This window comes from Lontra canadensis, unplaced genomic scaffold, assembly GCF_010015895.1.
Source record: "Lontra canadensis isolate GAN:19392208 unplaced genomic scaffold, GSC_riverotter_1.0 scaffold41, whole genome shotgun sequence".
NCBI lineage: Eukaryota > Metazoa > Chordata > Mammalia > Carnivora > Mustelidae > Lontra > Lontra canadensis.
Genome location: NW_022631035.1, coordinates 12,471,914 through 12,490,749, shown reverse-complemented (window position 1 = coordinate 12,490,749; position 18,836 = coordinate 12,471,914). Strand labels below are relative to the sequence as shown.

At 48.8% G+C, this 18,836-nt stretch overlaps 1 protein-coding gene across 2 annotated transcripts in view; it reads right to left on the bottom strand.

Annotated features, from left to right (window-relative positions):
* PRKCA (protein kinase C alpha) overlaps positions 1 to 18,836 on the bottom strand; it is a 383,972-nt gene that overhangs the window by 273,397 nt on the left and 91,739 nt on the right. The gene's annotated exons all lie outside the window — the stretch shown is intronic.

Genomic DNA, 18,836 nt, shown 5'->3' with positions numbered 1-18,836 from the left:
TCAGGTCATGATCTCAGGGTCCTGAGATTGAGCCCCGCATCGAGCTGTCTGCTCGGCAGGGGACCTGCTTCCCCCCTGCTCCCACCTGCCTGCCTCTGCACCTACTTGTGATCTCTGTCAAAATAAATAAGTAAAAACTTTAAAAAGAAAAAAAAAAAAGAAAGTGAAAATGATGCAAGAATGGGGCAAAATATTTGCAGACAACAGCTCATATAAAGGACTTATATTCAGAACATATAAAGATCACTTACAGCTCAATAAAAAAGACCAACCAATTTAAAAAATGGGCAAAGGATTTTGCACATTTCCTCCAAAAGATATGCAAACATGCAAAAAGAATTATGGAAATATGATCAGCATTATTAGTCATTATGGAAATGTGAATTAGAATCATAATGAGATATTACTTCACGCCAAGTAGGAGGACTGTAATTAAGGACAACCCATAACAGTGTTGGCGAGGACGTGGAAGAAATGGAAATACGGTCCATTGCTGGTGGAACCGTAAAATGGTGTGGGTGCTTTGGAAAACAATTTGGCAAGACTTCAAAAAGGGAAACATTGTTGCCATATGATTCAGCAATTCCACTCCAAGGGATATATATACTCAAGAGCCTAGAATACAAGCCCGCGCAAGGCAGAGGGCACACTCTTCCACTGCTCACAGCAACATGGCTCGCCACCTCCTGACCTTACCTTGCTCCAGCCTATTGCTGCCTGGGTCTGGAGAACAGTGGGCTAGGCGCCAATTTAATGAAAAAACAACCACCACAACCACCAATTCTGTTAATTTAAGAATTGAATAAATGTCTGGATCATATATATGTATTAAAACTCTCACTAAAGAACTAAAAGGGAGTTAAGAGTCCATTTCTTCAAATGTTAAAAAGGATTTGCATTCATTTCTTAGAAATGGCTGTGTGATAAAAAGCAAAGCAAGCTGGAAGTTTCACCCTCTGAGTTCAGTACTGGAGGATCGCCGTCCCACCTCCCCCAACACACCCTGACCAAATCCTCCAACCAGCTAAGCTGCTTTTGTCTGCAGATCTGGGGGATCATTACGGCCTTGAGACAGGCCTTCGTTTCAGCCCCACGAGTGCACCTCGGTTTTCAAGGCGACCGGGGCCTCACTTCCTGGGGATGAGTCACAGGAGATGTTGAACAAGGGGCTGCTGCCTCCAGGGCATCGGTGTGGGCGCACCCCTGTGCTCTCAGACTCGAACACCAACACCACAGGCAGCAAGGAGTCACCAACGTGTTCAAAGCTCAGTGCCCAGGGGAAGCAGCCCTCTGCAGCCCCTCACTTGGATCTAGACAAGGGTCTGGAACTCAGCCATGTCAAAGACACAGCTGCTCATGATAAACTGAACCCCAGTCTTCATTTTTTTTTTTCTGGTCTTCATTTTTTTAAGCATCATTAGAACTGTCTCTGTGTGGGTCCAGTCAAGAGAAACTGAAAATGTCTGGCATCTTTCTTGAGCAGGAGTGACTAGAAAGGACAGGGCTTATTTCCGTCTTGGAGAAGATGGATCAGGATGTCGTTTTGATACTCAGGCCAGCTATGGGGATGACGGCGGTCTCCAACACAGGCCCCTCAGGCTTCTGGAAAGAGGGGGAGAACAGGTGAAGGGAGGAGAGCCTATCATCAATAAAATTAGGAATCAGTACCTTTGCCAGAGCCAGGACCTGCTGGCTTCACAGAGAAGAACCAGGGCTCCCAAGTCTACTTCATCTCCTGACGTAAAGGGGGAGCCCAGGCCTAACACAGGCAGGTTAAAAGCACCACCGAGGGCAAGACCACACGCCATCCTTCCATCACAGTCATGGGGGACACGGGGATGGGCCGGGGTGTCTGCACCACTTCCTGCCCAGCACGCTCAGCAGAGCTCTGAGCTCTGGCCTGGCCGATGTGCCTGAGCATTGTCTCAGGTCCCTCACAGGGGCAAGGTCACAGACTGAGTCCGTCTACACGTGTAACTTCAGGTCCTCTGAGGGGTCAGGCTCAATTAGCTCTCCACCTCCCAGGATGGCTTTCATCAGGCCTGTGCCCCAGTTACCAGGGATTCCTCCGTGTCACTCGGTCAGAAGCCTTCTATTCAGGGATGGTTGTTTCTGAATGACCCCCTAAAGCCTCACACTCCCCAGATCCACTGCCCCCAGCCAGCCCGGAAATGCACATGCTGGAGGCACTTCTGCTGGAACAGAGCCCAATCCCCACTCCGGTTTGTTTTCAGCCTTCCCCGGTTTCAGGCCTGAAAGCATCCCCAAGCACCAGCACCCAGGTGGAGAATGAAACGGTAGGGACCTCACTGCAAAGGGAGCCGGAGAAACAGGGATGGAGGCTTATTCAGGAGTCCCACCCTGGCCAAGGTCACAGATGGGACGCCGAGAGGCAAATTCAGGTGGTAAATTCACGGTCAGGTATGTGTCAGGACAAATGCCAGTGCTTGCTGAGGTCTCATTAGGCCAATTTGTGTGCCCACGTGTGCCCACGAGTGCACGCCTGGGTATGTGTGGTGGGCGTGGGCATGGCATGGCGGGGGTGGTAGGTGTGCTGGGTAGTGGGGAAAAGCATTCCACGTAGTAGAGAAAAGTGCTCAAGGACTCCAGAGACTGAGTTGGATTTTCTAACAACACTAAGAAAAGAAACAAGCGGGGAAGGAAACTATATTTTGTGCTCTAAAGCTTTATTCTCTCCACCAGGTGCAAACAAGGGCGTCAGAGGTGGGAGTACCTTTCAACAAATAATTCACAATCCCAAGTGCTAAAATTAAACTCCTACACAGGCAGACAACAAGGGAGGAATTTTCCCTGAAATTCACTGCCAACATGCCTCTTCCCGATGAATCTGCTAAACCCCGACCTCAACGATAAGCCCCCGCTGACACCCTCCTCCCAACTTCACCAGCCCCTCACTGAAACTGCCATCTTAACTCTGTTACGCTCCAGAGAAATGGTTGTTCCCTGCAGGTCGTGAGGAGGGTGGTTCTGGGTCCTCACCCAGCAGGGAACCAGTCTCTGAAAATCTTTCCAGAGAATCCTCTGGCTACGGGTCTCAGGGAATCCCAGATGCCATCCACAGTGAGACGCACCTCTAAGACACTAAAGAAAGGTGCCCACCAAACCAGGACATGTCGTTGACTGTAAGACACCCCAGATTCCAGAACACCCACATGGGAACACACAAGTGTCTTCGATTTGCTGAGAGAGAAGCCAAGCCTATCTACGGCTACCCTATCGGAAGTTCATGGACCAGAACCCGCCAAGCAGCAGAGGCACCTGGGAAGCCCACGGCAAACACGCCCACGATGACCTATGATCCCGCACCCTACCCGTGCTAGGACCGGTACTAGGAATTTCACATACTTGGGGCCCCCGAGTCATGCAATTCCCCTAGGAGGCATCCTCACCGCACCCCCTTTCACAGAATGAGACACAGAGTCCCGAAGGGTAACTTGCTGAGGCTGGTGAGAAGCGGGGCAGCGATTGCCCACTCGGGTCTGTCTGGGTTCAAAGCCCATGACTTCCTACCCCAGCCTGCATCTCAGAGAAGTCTGTCTAAGGGTTGGGGGGGGCAGCTCTCTGTCCACGTGCTCACCCCCTCCTCCCTTGGCAGCTTGCCAGCAGCTGGCAAGAGGGAAGCATGTCCTCATTAGGTTGTGGGTGGTCAGGAATTTCTTATTAGCTAAACCTCTCTCTGCCCTTTCTTCCATCCATCGCATTTTTAGTCCTCCCATTAAATGAGTGGCACCTGCCAATGCCGAGACCCCCCCCCCCCACGCCCCCTGCCAGCCCATCTAGCAGGGAGCCTACTACCAAGGACCAGTTCTCAAATCTCAGGAGTGCTGCACAGCCAGCCTTGTACTGACTGCACGCCACACGGCCCACCCTGCCGCAATCTGTCACTCATCGTAACTAAGACGTCTACGTGCGGCTGAAGGAAAGCATGTAACCTGTTTAGTGAGTTGCTTATTAAGTTCCTCTTCCCATAAATTCTCGTGGGCATTCTTTGCGGCCGGAGCACACAAGCCTTCTGTTTCATGCACGGTGACATCCAAGAGGTCCAACTTAGTCCCTCAGTCTCCAGTAGCAAGGCTAGATTTCTCAGAGTAACAGACGCCAACCACTCCGCCCCAGTGGTTCCCCCAAGTTGCTGCTCCCGTTACCCGGGAGCCCTGCGTCAGCACCGTTTGTCAGGGATGAGCGTATTGTCATTACCAAGTTCAAGAGGCCAGCACGGAACACATCAGGAAGGGCAGCTCATGCCCCAAACCAGAACGTCTTGATTTTCTATCCTTACCCACCACTTGCAGCAACGGGGCAATCACCAGCCTTCTCTGAGCTCAGCTGTCTGCCCGACAAAGTTCCGAACGACCAGTGGGAATTTCATGAGGTCTGAGACTGTGTGTGTGGAACTGCCCTGATAGAGCGACCCCCTAACGGGAGGTGAGCCCCCAAAAGCAACGGGGGTGTAGAACTGCTGGCACGGTCAGCAAATGCAACTTTGTAGGTTTCCCCAAAATGAGAAAATGACAAGCTCTCAGACAGGAATTCAGGAACTGCTCATAGCCACGCCATTCTGTTACGTTACCCCCCAAAAAGTTATAGGCAAGTCTATGAGAGAAAAAGCAGAAATACGTATTTAAAATCCACAGCTGAAAAATACTGAAGAGCTATATGTGTTAAGTGTGGGGGATCACAGGTAAATCCGAGGCAAGATAAATAACATCGAGCCTCCCTGAGCTTTCAATCTGATGGGACAGACTCGTAGGAATGACACGGTTTTAAGACTCATCATAGGATTCCTAGGACCGATGTGATGAAGAAAATGTGTGAGTGATATGAAAGCAAGTCAGAAAGGGACCAGAGATGATCTGGGGTCCAAAGGAAAGTCTTCAGAGATAAATAATGTCCTAACGGGAAGTGAAGGGGAAGAGGAGGAGATAACCAGGTGAGCAGGGGCGGAAGGGCATGCAAGGTCAACGGCATAGCTCAGGAAAGGTCTGAGGCAGAAAGGAGGGAGGAGGGCACACTCGTGCCTCCTGGAGATGTCCGGGAACAGGAAGGATCAGAGGACACATGGCCTGGTAGTCTACTCAGAATTCTGGATTTTATCCTGAAAAAGCACTGGACAGCTTCTCAGTGATGATAAGCAGGAAGCATGGAGTGGGACTGAGAGTTTTAATCCCTCGGTGCAGTGGAAACATAGTCGGGGAGAAGGGTCCAGGGACCAATGCAGGGAGACTGGCTGAGGGGCTAGACCCAGAAGAGACACCACAAGGAAATAACACGCCGGCGTGTAAGACATTGGCTGAACTGGGGCCATAAGGCTAAACTGGTTGGAATGTCGGGGTACAGTCCTGGGCGACCTTTCTGTCCTCAGACCATCACCTCAGCATTGCGCAAAGGCACCTGAAGTGTGGTGTGCGGGCGCGTGGCATGAAGAAAACCGCAGGCAGCTGACAGTCGGCTGGATTCGTTTGAAGGAAACCATGACCCAGAGATCACACCACTGGCATCGCTTACAGTATGGACAGACACCCGCCTAAGCTACCGGGGCTCACGGTCCCTTCGGTGTGAATGAAGCACTCTGTCTTCACGTGAACCGACTTCAGGCAACAGGGAAACGGGCTACCTGTGAAAAAAGCCAGCCCAGTGGCTCGGAGTGTGCCTCCTTCAGAAGGCTGCTCGCGGACGCTTTACTTCCATTTTCGGGGGGAAGGTCTACAGATCCCCGGGGTGCTCGCTAAGCCACCTGAATAGGAGAAGCATCCTCTCTAAGATGAGGAGAGTCACATGGAGCGGTATTAAAAATAACAAACATTTCAAGGGTTTTCAAAAAAAAAAAAAAAATCAGCAAACAGATGGGGCTCCAGTCCATTTTTAGATACAGAAACAGACTTTGAAGAGAAAGGGGAAGTAGGTTCCACCCTGAGGGAACAGTGTTCTGCCTCTGCTAGGGAAAGGGGAGTCGGCCCAAGCTGTGAACTTAGGAACATCCCGATCTTCCAAGTGCCGGCTGGGATTCCACAAAACTAGGCCTCCAAAAAATCCCCTTTGACCACCGGCCCCAGCTGAGGTCATCTGCACATTCAGCGCCTTGTGATTCTCATGGCCTCTCTCGGTGGGCAGGATCCTCTAAGCACTGGGGCTTATAGGTCAAGGTCCATCCCCCTGCTAAACTCTCAGTCCTAGAGAAGGCAGAGTAGCTGCCCCCTCAAAGGACATACAGAATGGGAACTTGCTGAGTATTTGTTGACTTCTTGCATAACCGAATTGGTCAAGAGTAGTTTAGTTGATAAAAAAAAAATTTGAAGAATGAAAAACAGCCTTATGCCCCAGTGGGTCACCACCCTCTTCAGCTGCAGAGGACTGGAAGTCTTTTCTGTCCCAGGCACAAAAACGCTTACAACTGCGGCACCTGTGCTTACATTTAGCTCGTATTCACCTCTGCAGAAACCTCAGCTTCCGAACTCAGTGTAGTTGCAATCGCCTAGAAACCAATGTCTTGTAATATTTCAGGAGTCTATGTTTCTGGGATTTCGTGGGAAACGAATATTCTGGGGGGGGGGGGGGGGGGAAACAAGACCCTTATTTAGAAGAGACGCACATACCACCCAAGTTCTTTCTGGGAGTGATTTAGGAAATCCATCAGCAGAAGAAGGCTGTTGAGCTAATTATGGGACTTCCAGGGTGTGTGGGAGGGATGGCAAAAAAAAAAAAACAACAAAACACACACACAAAAAAACAAAAACCAAAAACAAAACCACCAAACCCTTCTTTTACTTTTTAAAACATGGCAATGCTGATTCCCTTTTCCTGCCTCCGCTAATCAGGCCCTTCAGGTCAAACACAGAAAAGGCTTTCTTGTCAAGTGATGAAAAATGGTGCTTTTTGCCAAAAAAGAACATCAGCAAAAGACTGTGCACCAAGGCTTATCACACCCTCTGACAGAGAATGCAGCTCATCAGGAAGCCCGGCGCTCAGGTCTTCCAAGTGCAGGCTTCCACAGACCTCAGCCACGAAGGACCTCAAACCTTGAAGCACAATCATGAAAGGACAATGAACGCCCCCATTAGAACTACTTTGCTGCCTAAGAGAATACATCTGGAAAACCTGACAGCAAGAAGGTAGTCAGGGCCACGTGTCTGCAGGACAGGAGCGACACAATGTTTTCACCTACCAAGCTGGGTATGGTATTGTAGTATCTAATTTATTACAAGTTGTTGCAAGGGCTGAATGGTACCAAAGGAGACACAAAGTACAGGTGCTTAGCATAAGGCTTCAAGCAGGTCCTCGTCACATGCCAGCTACTGCCCACAAGCGCAACGGTGGCGATTATCATCACTATTAAGAGGGGATGTTTACTTCTCTGTTCTCCCCTGAATCTTCTCTTCTGGGTCCGGTCTCACCTAAGTACCTGGTTCTAGAAGAATGACTTCCCACATAGGAGCAGAGTTCAGACAACTTGTTTCCTCCCTCAAGTGCTTCCTTTTTTGAGCTTCTGGCTGCCAGGAAATGGTTCAGCTGGCTGTTTATAAATTTGGGATCATTGCACAACTACACATGTTAAGGCAGCATCCACTGGGAATACTGGAGCTACTGGTGGCCAGAAGCCTCGGGACGCTTGAATTTGCCTTATGCCTACAGAGCTGTGCCTCCGGGGAGAGTCCCAGAGGGGATCTCAAAATGAAATGCCTCAGGACCCTGGTTGCCATCTGAGCCCAGGATCCTGAGGTCACCACGCCCTCTGAAGCCCTGGGCTTTGCTCAACCGCCACCGCACCGAGATGAGGACACCCCTTGGCTCTGCTGTCACCTCAGCCCCGTTGGAAACCCTGCTCCCTGTTGTCTCTGGGGGTCTGGGCATTTGCTTTCTCCTCCCCCTCCCCACCCCCAGCAGCCCATATAAATGGCATAGTAGCTCCCCATCTAGAAGCCTGCTTTATAGTCTAAGATTGCTTCACTGACTTAGTCACGGTGTCCAAGTATGAGGAGAACCTGCTAGAACCTATTTATAGACATGAGCCAGTTCTTTGAAAGGACTGAGAGATGTAGGGTTTTCCACAAACGAAGCAGAAGCAGACAGGGAGGCAAGCTCGCGAGGTGGCTCTGGGCTGGCTACGGCATTACCGCACCCGGCTCTTCTATATGAAGCGGCAAAAAGAAACCTTAAGAGGTCTGCCCGCTTCTGGGATTCACAGCATCCCGACCTGAGCTACCCCTAGGGTAGCCTAATCCTCACTGCACCTGCTCCAGGGATGGCCAAGCAAGCGGGGCCTCCAGCCGCGGGACACTGTTCCCGCTGACAGCCGAGGCACCTGCCAGTATGAACAAGGGAGGAACCCCTCTGTTTTGGTTTCCAAACTTATGTTTCCTAGTAGAAATGACCTCTAAAATAAAAGCTATTAGAACCCCCCAAGTTACTTCTTCCCCAGTGCCTAGAATTATGAATAAGCAAACAAGCTTATAAATGATTATGAATAAATATCATGAATAAGAAACTATCTTTTGCAAAAAAAAAGGAAAGAACTGGAGGTTTAAGGTTCAAGCCACACATCATTCACACAAGGTCAGAATTGCATTTATTCCCCATGGAGAAAACCTTTTTACAGGCCGGTGTCTCCCCACATCCCTCCACACCTGCACTCCCTTCCCACATTTTAGACAAGAGGGTGCTTTTCACCTGCTCAAGATTTCCTTCTTCATGTGTGTGCACCATGCTTGCCAAGCCCCTCCCTGGGGACTTGCATTTCCTCCCTCCCATACTTGGCTTTCTGATATCTTGCCTCCTACCGGTGGCTTTCCATCGGCCTTTCAAAATACTCCACTGTCTCATGGAGAAGCAGAGGGAGGGCTGCATTTGCTCCTCTGACTCCTCTATATACCACTCATTGTCATTTTGCCCATCCTCTCCCACCCTGCTTCTTGGATCCCTTGAACCTGGCTTCTAAATGATCTCAGAACTGAGCTGCCGCAGCGTCTCTGACAGTATCTACACGCTTTCCTCCTCAATTTACACTCAACTCCCAACAAATCTGATTTGGATGACATCTTCACACACACACACACACACACAGTCCTCCCTTGGTTTCCATGACAACAGTCTCTTGATTTGCCCAATTCTCCAGTTACTCATGGTCCATCTTAGATTCCATGTTACGCTCCCACTAATCCACAGGGGTCTTCCCCAAGGCACCACGCTCATCTCCACTTGCCCTGGTCCTCCATGTATCAATCTATGCGCTCACTCCACTGAGAAGATCCTTTCTTCCCAGAGTTCCTTCATGTGCATCTCCCAGGTCTAGACGTCTCTTCTTCAGCCCTCCATCTGGCCCCACACCTGCAATCTGATTGCCCGTACAACAGGTACGAACAGTAACACAGCACTGACGTTCACTGAGTGCTCATATAGTGCCGAGCACAGTTCTACACATCCCAGATGTGCTCGCTTGTGTAAGCCCTCACAGCCGCCTCCTGGGTTAGCTGCTATTATCATCCCCATTTTAGAAATGAAGAAAGTAAAACAGGACAATGGGGCCAAAATTGCAAAGCTAGTCACTAGGTAGCACTGGGAGTTGAACCCAGGCCGGTAGAGTCCAAACTCTGAACCATGATGCAAACCCTCCTCAGCTCTTTTGAGGCCCGGGAAGGATTTCCCACTGCAAAGTTCTTTCCAGTTTTCACATCATCTTCATTCAAAATCGATGCCATTCACGCCAGCCCTCGAGCTCTGGGGACTTGCAATCTTTCCTCCCTCGTTTCTTTACTCTTCAGTGTTTCCCACTGCCAGCAGCCCAGCCAGCATCCATTCCTTCAAGCACTGCCCCGAGCAGCTTCCCGCTCATTCCCGTCTGGTGGGAACATTCCAGTACGTGCTGCCTGGATCCGCATCGCAGCTCTCCCTCAAGGAGCTGCAAGGATTTCCCTGCCCCTGAGACAGCTAAACCCTCGCGCCTTCTCACTCAACCATCCCCTCTTTGCCTCCCCACAGGTTTAGAGCAGGGGTTCTGTGGGATGGTCATGTCAAACCTTCATTCTCAACATGTGTCACTTTCTCTCTGGAAAGTTCTCCATTTTTTCTTCAAGAGCCAGCTCGGAATCCCCCGCTCCTAAAAGGGCCTCCATCCCTGCTCGGTGAGATCCATTCCCTGGGCTTTGTCCTTCATGTGATGGTTGTACACATCTTTTCACATTCCCCTTTTCTACTCCCTGATCTTTCCCCCATTTAACATTTTCCCCCACCGAGCCTGCAGACTGTTCTTTTGTACTTCACCTTCCCTCCCAAGAGCCTGGTCCAGTGCTAACATTCTAGGTCTTTTTTTGTTTTGTTTTGTTTTTTTAATAGGACAGTTACTCTCTACCTACAACTGTTCGTAAGGATATGGCACACGTGTACCATCCCACCAAGATGACATGCTGCCAGTTGTAAGGAATACCAAACCTTATTATCACAACATTTGGGGCTTTTTGACAACATACACTGCACTCAAAAGGGCAGAAGAAAAACCATGTGTGTTAGGAAGTCCATCCAGCGAGGTAGGACCTTAAGGAAGAAACAGAACTGAGAAGGGACACTTAGGCAAGAGTCCTGGGACAGGAGATCAGGACATGTGCTCGGACCAAAAGCTACGGCAATACCAGCCCATCTGCACTCTTCTGCTCAGGAACACCCTGTCATTCTGAATTCAAGCACTCTGGACTCCATGACAAAAGGCTGGCATTTCTATTTATTTTAATTTCACCCACACGTGATGTGAATACGAACAACACAAACAACAAAACACGAATGAATTTGAAAATTGGCATCAGGAAAAATATGGATCACACCAAAAAGTGAAGATTGGGAGGCAGAAATAATGCAAAGATTTGAGGTTGAGTTTCTTGGCAGTAGCGGTTTTGCTAATACTAAATGAACAACTACTGTGTTCCAAGAAGGCTCTAAGCCCTTGACATTACTGCACCTTAATCCCACCAACTTTATGAGGTAGGTAGCAACCTTAAAACTCAGGGATTTTTAGGACAGCTGGGTGCCACAATTTTACCGAGGCACAGAGAAGGTAAGCCGCCAGTCCAGGTCCACACAGCTAACCAACTAGAAAGCGGAAGCCTGGACCATCTAATTCTAAAACTATCCTCAGGGGCCTCCTTGGGAGCAGAGCAGCCTCTACAAATCTGGTTCTGCACCCCACAGTCACCAAAGGGGGACATCGTCACAATGCCAGGGCCCAGTACAGAAATGGGGAGCTTATTTCAGCAGCGGTACCTGCAATGAAGAGAGCCCTCCTGCTTCTCCCTTGCCCCTGCTCATCCGTGGGCAAGGCCTACAAGATCGACACATCATCCACCTTTCAAAAATTATTTTAAAGCCACTGATTTCCTTTTATTCAGCACTCTGAGGCCCACGATGTCTGACCAAGGCCTACACAAACCACATTTGATAAAAACATTATGAAATCCAGTACACGGGGCTGGCTTCCATAGACACTGCCAGCCAGCCCCAGCCCCCTCAACGGACGGCCGCCATCAAGGGATGAAGATTGGGACAACACAGCCATTGTCCCTGGGGACAAAGCAAAGCTGTTGTACAGATTAAGGAACAGCGACAAAATAAAAAATAGAGCTTCACTATGACCCTGCAATTGCACTTCTGGGCATTTACCCCAAAGATACAGATGTAGTGAAAAGAAGGGCCATCTGTACCCCAATGTTTATAGCAGCAATGGCCACGGTTGCCAAACTGTGGAAAGAACCAAGATGCCCTTCAACAGACGAATGGATAAGGAAGATGTGGTCCATATACACTATGCAGTATTATGCCTCCATCAGAAAGGATGAATACCCAACTTTCGTAGCAACATGGACGGGACTGGAAGAGATTATGCTGAGTGAAATAAATCAAGCAGAGAGAGTCAATTATCATATGGTTTCATTTATTTGTAGAGCATAACAAATAGCATGGAGGACAAGGGGAGATAGAGAGGAGAAGGGAGTTGAGGGAAATTGGAAGGGGAGGTGAACCATGAGAGACTATGGACTCTGAAAAACAATCTGAGGGTTTTGAAGGGGCGGGGGGTGGGAGGTTGGGGGAACCAGGTGGTAGGTATTAGGGAGGGCACGGATTGCATGGAGCACTGGGTGTTGTGTAAAAACAATGAATACTGTTACACTGAAAAGAAATTAAAAAAAAAGAAAAAGAAAAAAGGAACAGTGACGATCTTGTCTCCCAGTCACTGCTCCAAGGCTCAGGCTGAAATAGGCTCATTTGTCCCCTAGCCCTACAGTTCTCTAATGAGCCCAGGATGGCTACAGGAGCCCCTGAGAAGTTTGGTTAGGAGACCAAGAGCCAGCGTCCAGAAGCCAGGTTCCCCCGAGCTCTGCTGCCATGTGCACCCCGCTGGCTCCCTCCACCCGTCAACAGAGCTGGACTAGAACAGAGCCCGTTTGTGAGGGTACCACGTCCTCGGGAAAGTGCTGCACAGACAGCTCAGCGTGCCCAGCCTCACCACGGGAGGTCCCGAGTCAGAGGCTTTGAAAACATTCCCCAGGTGTCTCGGATGTGAGAGTCTGGCTGAACCGCTGGGCCAGGAGAAATCATGGCCCATCTTTATTCTCCTTCAGCTGCTGTGTTTGGAACAAGAAAACTCACTTGGTGGCTCAGAGAAGAGATGGGAGGAAGAAGAGGCTCGCCAGAACTCAGCAGGGAGGGGGCTGCTCTTGACTGTGTTTATAGGGAGCTTCTGCGCAGGTAATTTCAGGACAATATGCCTCCAGGGACTGGAGTGAGGGCTGAGGGGAAGCTCCGGGCTCAGGGGTTTCCTCTAGGCATACTACCGGGAACACACACACTGATTTACTCACAGCCTCCTGAAAACATCCTGCTTATTGGAATGTGTAATCTCTAAGCTCCCTTTGCTAAAAAAAAAAAAAAAAAAAGTAGTAAGGATCTCTCCAAAACTGGGAGGAATTCTTCCTTCTAGATGGCCGCCTTCCTCCACTGTGATCACGTACCCCAGAGCCTTGCTTTGGGCATCCCAACTGCATTTCCTTACACCTTACAATTTGCTTGGCTCATCAAATCAGCTACAGCAAGGTGCAGAACATGCCAACTGTAATGTGCGTCAGCAGCGACCGGCCCCGGGCTCGCAGAAAGCACACCCGACCCACTCACTGGCACTGGCAAACTCACTTTATTAATTCAACGAACATCTACTGCACCCCTAATGTGCGGGAACCGGTGCCGAGAACATGATTAGGGCACAGTCCCTGACATTGCGACGCTGATGCTCTCGAGAACTGAACAAGGACTGCCTTCTCCTGTTGACCAGCTATGGGAACCTGGGAAAGCCACACAACCCCCCTAAGCCTTAACGCTCTCAATTATCCAGTGCAATGAGAAGTCAGACCCCTGCCAAAGAAATCTCAGAAAGAAGGAATAACTACAGGGAAGACTTCCCAGGAGGGTCTCTCCTGCAGCTTTGTCTGAGAAAGCATTAAAAGGGGAGAGGAGGCGGGGAGGGGAGGTGGAAGAAGGGGGGGGAAAACCTGGTCTGTAGTCATGGCAACAAGAAATCACCAGTTTAACTGATCCCTGACAGCTCAGCACTGGTGCACACCACTCCTGACATCGCCATGTTCTTGTCAGAAGGCCAAGAGCAAGCTCACCCACATGAACTTGACAGCTAACGTCCACTACGCTCCCACCTCCCAAGGCCTGCCCAGTCCCGTATTTCATGCTTCCCAAAACTTTCTATAGGATCAGCTCCCAGCGGGTCTCAGCAGGCGTCTACATGGCAGAGCTCTCATTACATGAATAAATCCACATTTTAGTGCTTCTGATATTGGGTAGTTAGTGGCTGCTTGAAAATGAATCCTAAAAACATATTCACCTGCCTTTCGGGGCCCATCTCGGTCTAAGGATGGTACGAGGGAGTGACTTGGAAGGGATCTGGAAATGCTGAATTTCTCCACAAAGGAGAAAGCAGGAGGATGTGGGGAAGGCCATCATTGCTGTGCCACAAGACGGTCCTTGGCTCGATCAGTGCCGATGCAGCTTTGTTCTGGATTTACTTCTCATCCGCCATGCTCACCAAGGATGAAAAGCAGCAAATGCTATGCAGCAGAGGGAAGAGGCTGGCAACCAGGGGAGATCCACGAGGCCTCCGAAAACTGAACCCCATACCCGTCCCACTCGGGAAGCAATAAATCGAAACACCCATTGAGTCCTGGATTCTGTTTCAGAAGGAACTCAAGGGTGATCCAAGAGGGAGAAGGGAGTCATTACCGAAAACGTGAAGGTGCTGGTGCTCTCGGGGGTAAACCCCAGCTACCCAGAGCAAAGTTTTCTCTGCAGGCCTCCAAAGCAGAGACCAAACCTGCTAAACTATTTCTGATGTAATCACTTTTGTTCTGACCAGCGAGGGTCAGGACCCATAAGGGACAACGAAACTCAGACCGTTTCCCTGCAGGCAAAGAAAAACACGAGTCACCTTTCCTGAAGACCCTGGTCTGTTCCATCAAGAAAAATATGAAAAGATCTCAAGTATCAAAGGGGAAAAAAAAATCAAAATGAATTCATTTCCATGACTATTGTCCAGCACAGCTGCACTGAACTCATTTACATATGCTATTAAATGGCCCGAATAAATATGAATATTGCACCACATAAAGCATTTAAGAGGTCCATGTCTGAAATATCTAAAAGTATCAAAAACAATAAACCCAGTCGCCCAAAAAGCAATGGTGACTTCAAATACATTATCATTCCCCCCAGCAGGAAGATGACAAATTAGTGAACAATTAGGAAAAGAAACTCAGCATTCTGAAAACTGGTTATTAGTGGTACAGAAACAGGAATATGTTTTCCAGGACGAACAATGAGGGCCGGCTGTGATTTCATTCCGAACCCGAGGCTCAGACCCTGTTCCACAAAGCAGGTTCACCCTGTGAAGCAAATTAATGTTCCACTACTCGTGATTTCCTTGGAAAGCCCTGTGCCAGTCAGTAAGCTGGTCCTTTCCCCTCTGCCTGGAAGGTAAAATGTTCATGAAAAAGAACGGACGCAATCAACAGTGATCAAGCGAAGTAGCCATCTTCGACACTGGTCTCCATCACTTGGTCGCTGCCTTGTGCCCCCAGAAAGCCTCCCGAAGCCCATCTTCACTTCCGTGTGGGCAAAAGTCAAAGGGTAACGGTAGGGAGGTGTGAGTTAACTTTGTTTCTGCAAGTGCTCCAGACCATAGAGGAGAACCAAGCTCTACCGGAGGTAAATCTGGAATCTGCTCCAATCTAGAACCCTTCTTGAGACCAGTGCACCCTCCCCCAACAAACACCTGAAGACCCACTCCGTCCCAGATTCCGGCTTCATCCCCTACAGGAGAAGATAGGGATAGGGCAGATGCCTGTCATTTGGCTCATCATGAGTCTAAACATGGTTTGCCCACACCTGGGAAGATACTGGCTCTTCTGCAGCCCAATTTCCTGGAACCTGAGGCATGGTGGGGGTTCTCTGTGCAGGCTGCTGGGAGGTTGGTGCTGCTGGACCAGATATTACACTCTGTCCCCATATTTGATGCTGCCCCCAAAGGCTAGAAGTTCAAGGGACTTGTCATAAGGCAGACAGATTTTCTCTTGGCATGAATTTCACCCAAAGGCTGAATCGGAAACCATGACAGCAAGAGGAGGATGCGGGCTGGCTAGCTCCCAACACAATTCAGAGACTGTGCAAAAGAATACGAGTATGTACGTCTGTATGTTTATCTTTACGTAAAGTGTAGCTCATGGGTCCTTGAAGGATGCAGAGAAAGAACATTGAATCCAACAGCCCCAAATTGATGCTGGCCACAAACATTAAGTATAGAATTGTATCCACAGTCCCCAAATCTGTTAAGTTTCACTTTAGAAAATGATCTTAAAAGCAAGCGGGAAACCAGATACGACCTCCCCACCAACATGCCCGGAGTTCTCTCCCATCTGTGACACATCACTTCTGCTATCCAACATATACTCATGAGGACGGACTCTGCTCTACTTTCGCCTACACTTTGCAGGGAGCCACGGGCCTGAGGTGGAGGCAGGGGAGACGGGTACTTGGTTCCAGTAAGAAGAGAAGGAAGGAGGATAGGTGACAGCTTCCTTCCCTAAAAATTGTCAGTAGCCAGACATTGGGTGGGAAAGTTAACATTCTCTCCTCATCTGGAAAGTGAATGGACCGAGACAGCCATCCCTGAGATCTCATCCCAGCCCCGCCTACGCCATGTACCTGCAAGCTCTCATTTACCGCTCACCGGTTCTTAAATAACCACAAACCAAATCACACTAAGAAATTCCTCATCTCCTAGAGTCATAAGGATGTAAATTCAATGGGTTTCTGGAAACCCATTTCATACATTCAACATCCCCCAACAGATTATGAAAAAGAAATGGAAAGATGGTAAGATCCAATGGATACATTCAACACATTTATCAGCTTCATGAAACTGAAGAGTGTCAAAGCTAGACTGTGAACTTTCATTCTGGAAGATGTTACTCCTCCATGCAGCTAGACTGACTGGGGCATCTTAAAATAGAAGTCCAGTAACACCAGGAGTATAGCCTTTTTGCCAGTAGTTACGGACGGAGCACCTACCATGTGCCAACAGCTAGGCCAATGTTGCTTGACAAAAATCAGATATAGTCCCTACTCTCAAGGAGACTGGGCCTGGAAGAAGAGCCAGAAACAAACTCCCCAAATCTCCCAGAGCAAAAAGGCTTTCTTTATCTTCCCCCTCAAACCTTCAAACTACATCGTTTTAAACAAGACCGTTTGAGTGCATGAATGGCTCCCAAGTCTTTAGAAGGTACAAGCTTCAGCAAAAGTCTAACTTCACCATCACATCTTCAATGATCCCTTACTGCCAGTCTCATCAAAATTAAACACCTATTGCTAATAGAAGCCTTCCTCCTGGAACTACTCAACTTTAATGGAATACGTTCTTTTTTGAAATGTCTTGTGTGGTTTCCCCTGAATGCTGATGTGATACCAACCTCAACCTTCCCCTCAGCCTCCACCAAAGTAACCAAGTCAGTCATCCTTGGCTCGGGCTGTCTTCCTGTGACATCTCATCTCAACTGTTCATTAGCATTTTGAAGACAGCTCAATGCCTTTGCTAAAAGTCACTGCTTCGTGCGATGGCCTAATGGAGTCACCTTCTGATCACACAACCCTGACATCAAATCTATCTGGTTTTTCTACCCCTGTTCACTCCAGCACCTCAGTCCCAATGGGATCACGATGGCATCAGCCAGACAGGGGGATGTGCCAAAGCCAATAATGAGCTGGGCCATGACCGCAGGGAGATGGTCTTAGTCATGGTAAAGAAGATCATTCAAGAGTCACCAGTCAGTCATAAATGGAAGGTCTCATGCATTCATTAGCTCTTTGCCCAGTACCACAGAGTCTGAGGACAGGAGCAGGAACCAGAGGCTATAGAAATAGCTTTTTCCCTGTCTGGGACAAGCAGATTAAACATTAATTTTCATATCGAAGACCACCAAAATCGGTCTTACTTCAACAGTTGAAATGTCTGGATCTTTTAATTTATAACAATAAACTAATGTACCTTTGGGCCTTCTATTCCTATCAATTCCTTTCAATGTGAAACTTGACATTAATGACTAATCATCCTTAGAAACCCTTTCCTTCTTGGTTTCTATGATGTGCTAAGTCCCAAATGCCTATCTTCAGTCCTGACCACACATTTGACTTACAAAGCCCCTGCCTACACAATGATCTCCAGTTAATACGTAGAAAATAAAGCCTGTGTCTTTATAGAAGCAGGCTTGGCTGTAAACAAAAAGCCTAACTCAAATTGCTTTAAACCAGGGGGTCAACACCCTTTTCTCTGAAGGGCCAGATAGCATGTATTTTAGGAACCATATATTCTCTTCCACAACTACCCAACTCTGATGTTATGATGCAAAAGCTGCCAGACAATACGTGAACTAATGGGTACTGCTATGTTCCAACAAAATTATTTACAAAAAACAAAAACAAACAACAAAGCAGGTGGTGGGTGGCCCATAGGCCATCGTTGCCAACCCCTACTGTAAGCAATAATGATTATTTATCTTACAAAACAAGGAAGGTTTGAGGTAGAGAGATCCCAGGGTTGGTTCATTCAGCCACTCAACTATGTACAAAGGTCCTATTTCCCTCCAACTTCTGCTTTGCCATTTACCAAAACTGGCCCTCCTCATGGTCACAAGATGGCCGCCACAACTCCAAGAGACACATGGATGGATACATGGTGTCATCCCACAGAAGGAGAAATGGCTTCTTCCTTGTGTCCCTTTATAGGCTAAGGAAACCGTCAAAAGCCAACCTGACAGGAATCACATCCCCAACCCTTAATGGGATTCCCATGATGGTCCTAGGATTTAGTAGAGTCACGTGGCAAGGGTTGGGCTCCACCCCCAACCCACACCTGGGCTCTGTCAGCACAGACACAGGGGAAGGCGACGGGGTTGAGTGCCAACACACGGTGCCTATGATCATCTCCCCCCTCCCCACCCTCCCCCCCAGTTTTCTAACCACTCAGATCTTCTACCTCTTCATTCACTCCTACCTGTTTGCTCTGCCACCTCTCAAGTCTGGGCCTTCACCACATAGCTGGTCCGTGGACACTACCTGAAACCTTGCTCCTGTCTGGTTCACTTGACATAATGTGCCCTGACTGACATGTATGACAGAACAGGCCTTGCAGTTGTCCTGGCGTCCCTCCTCAAATGCCTACAAAGGCTCTGTCAGCTGATGAAGACCAACTCTTCCATCTACACTTGGGTCTGACCTTCTGTCAG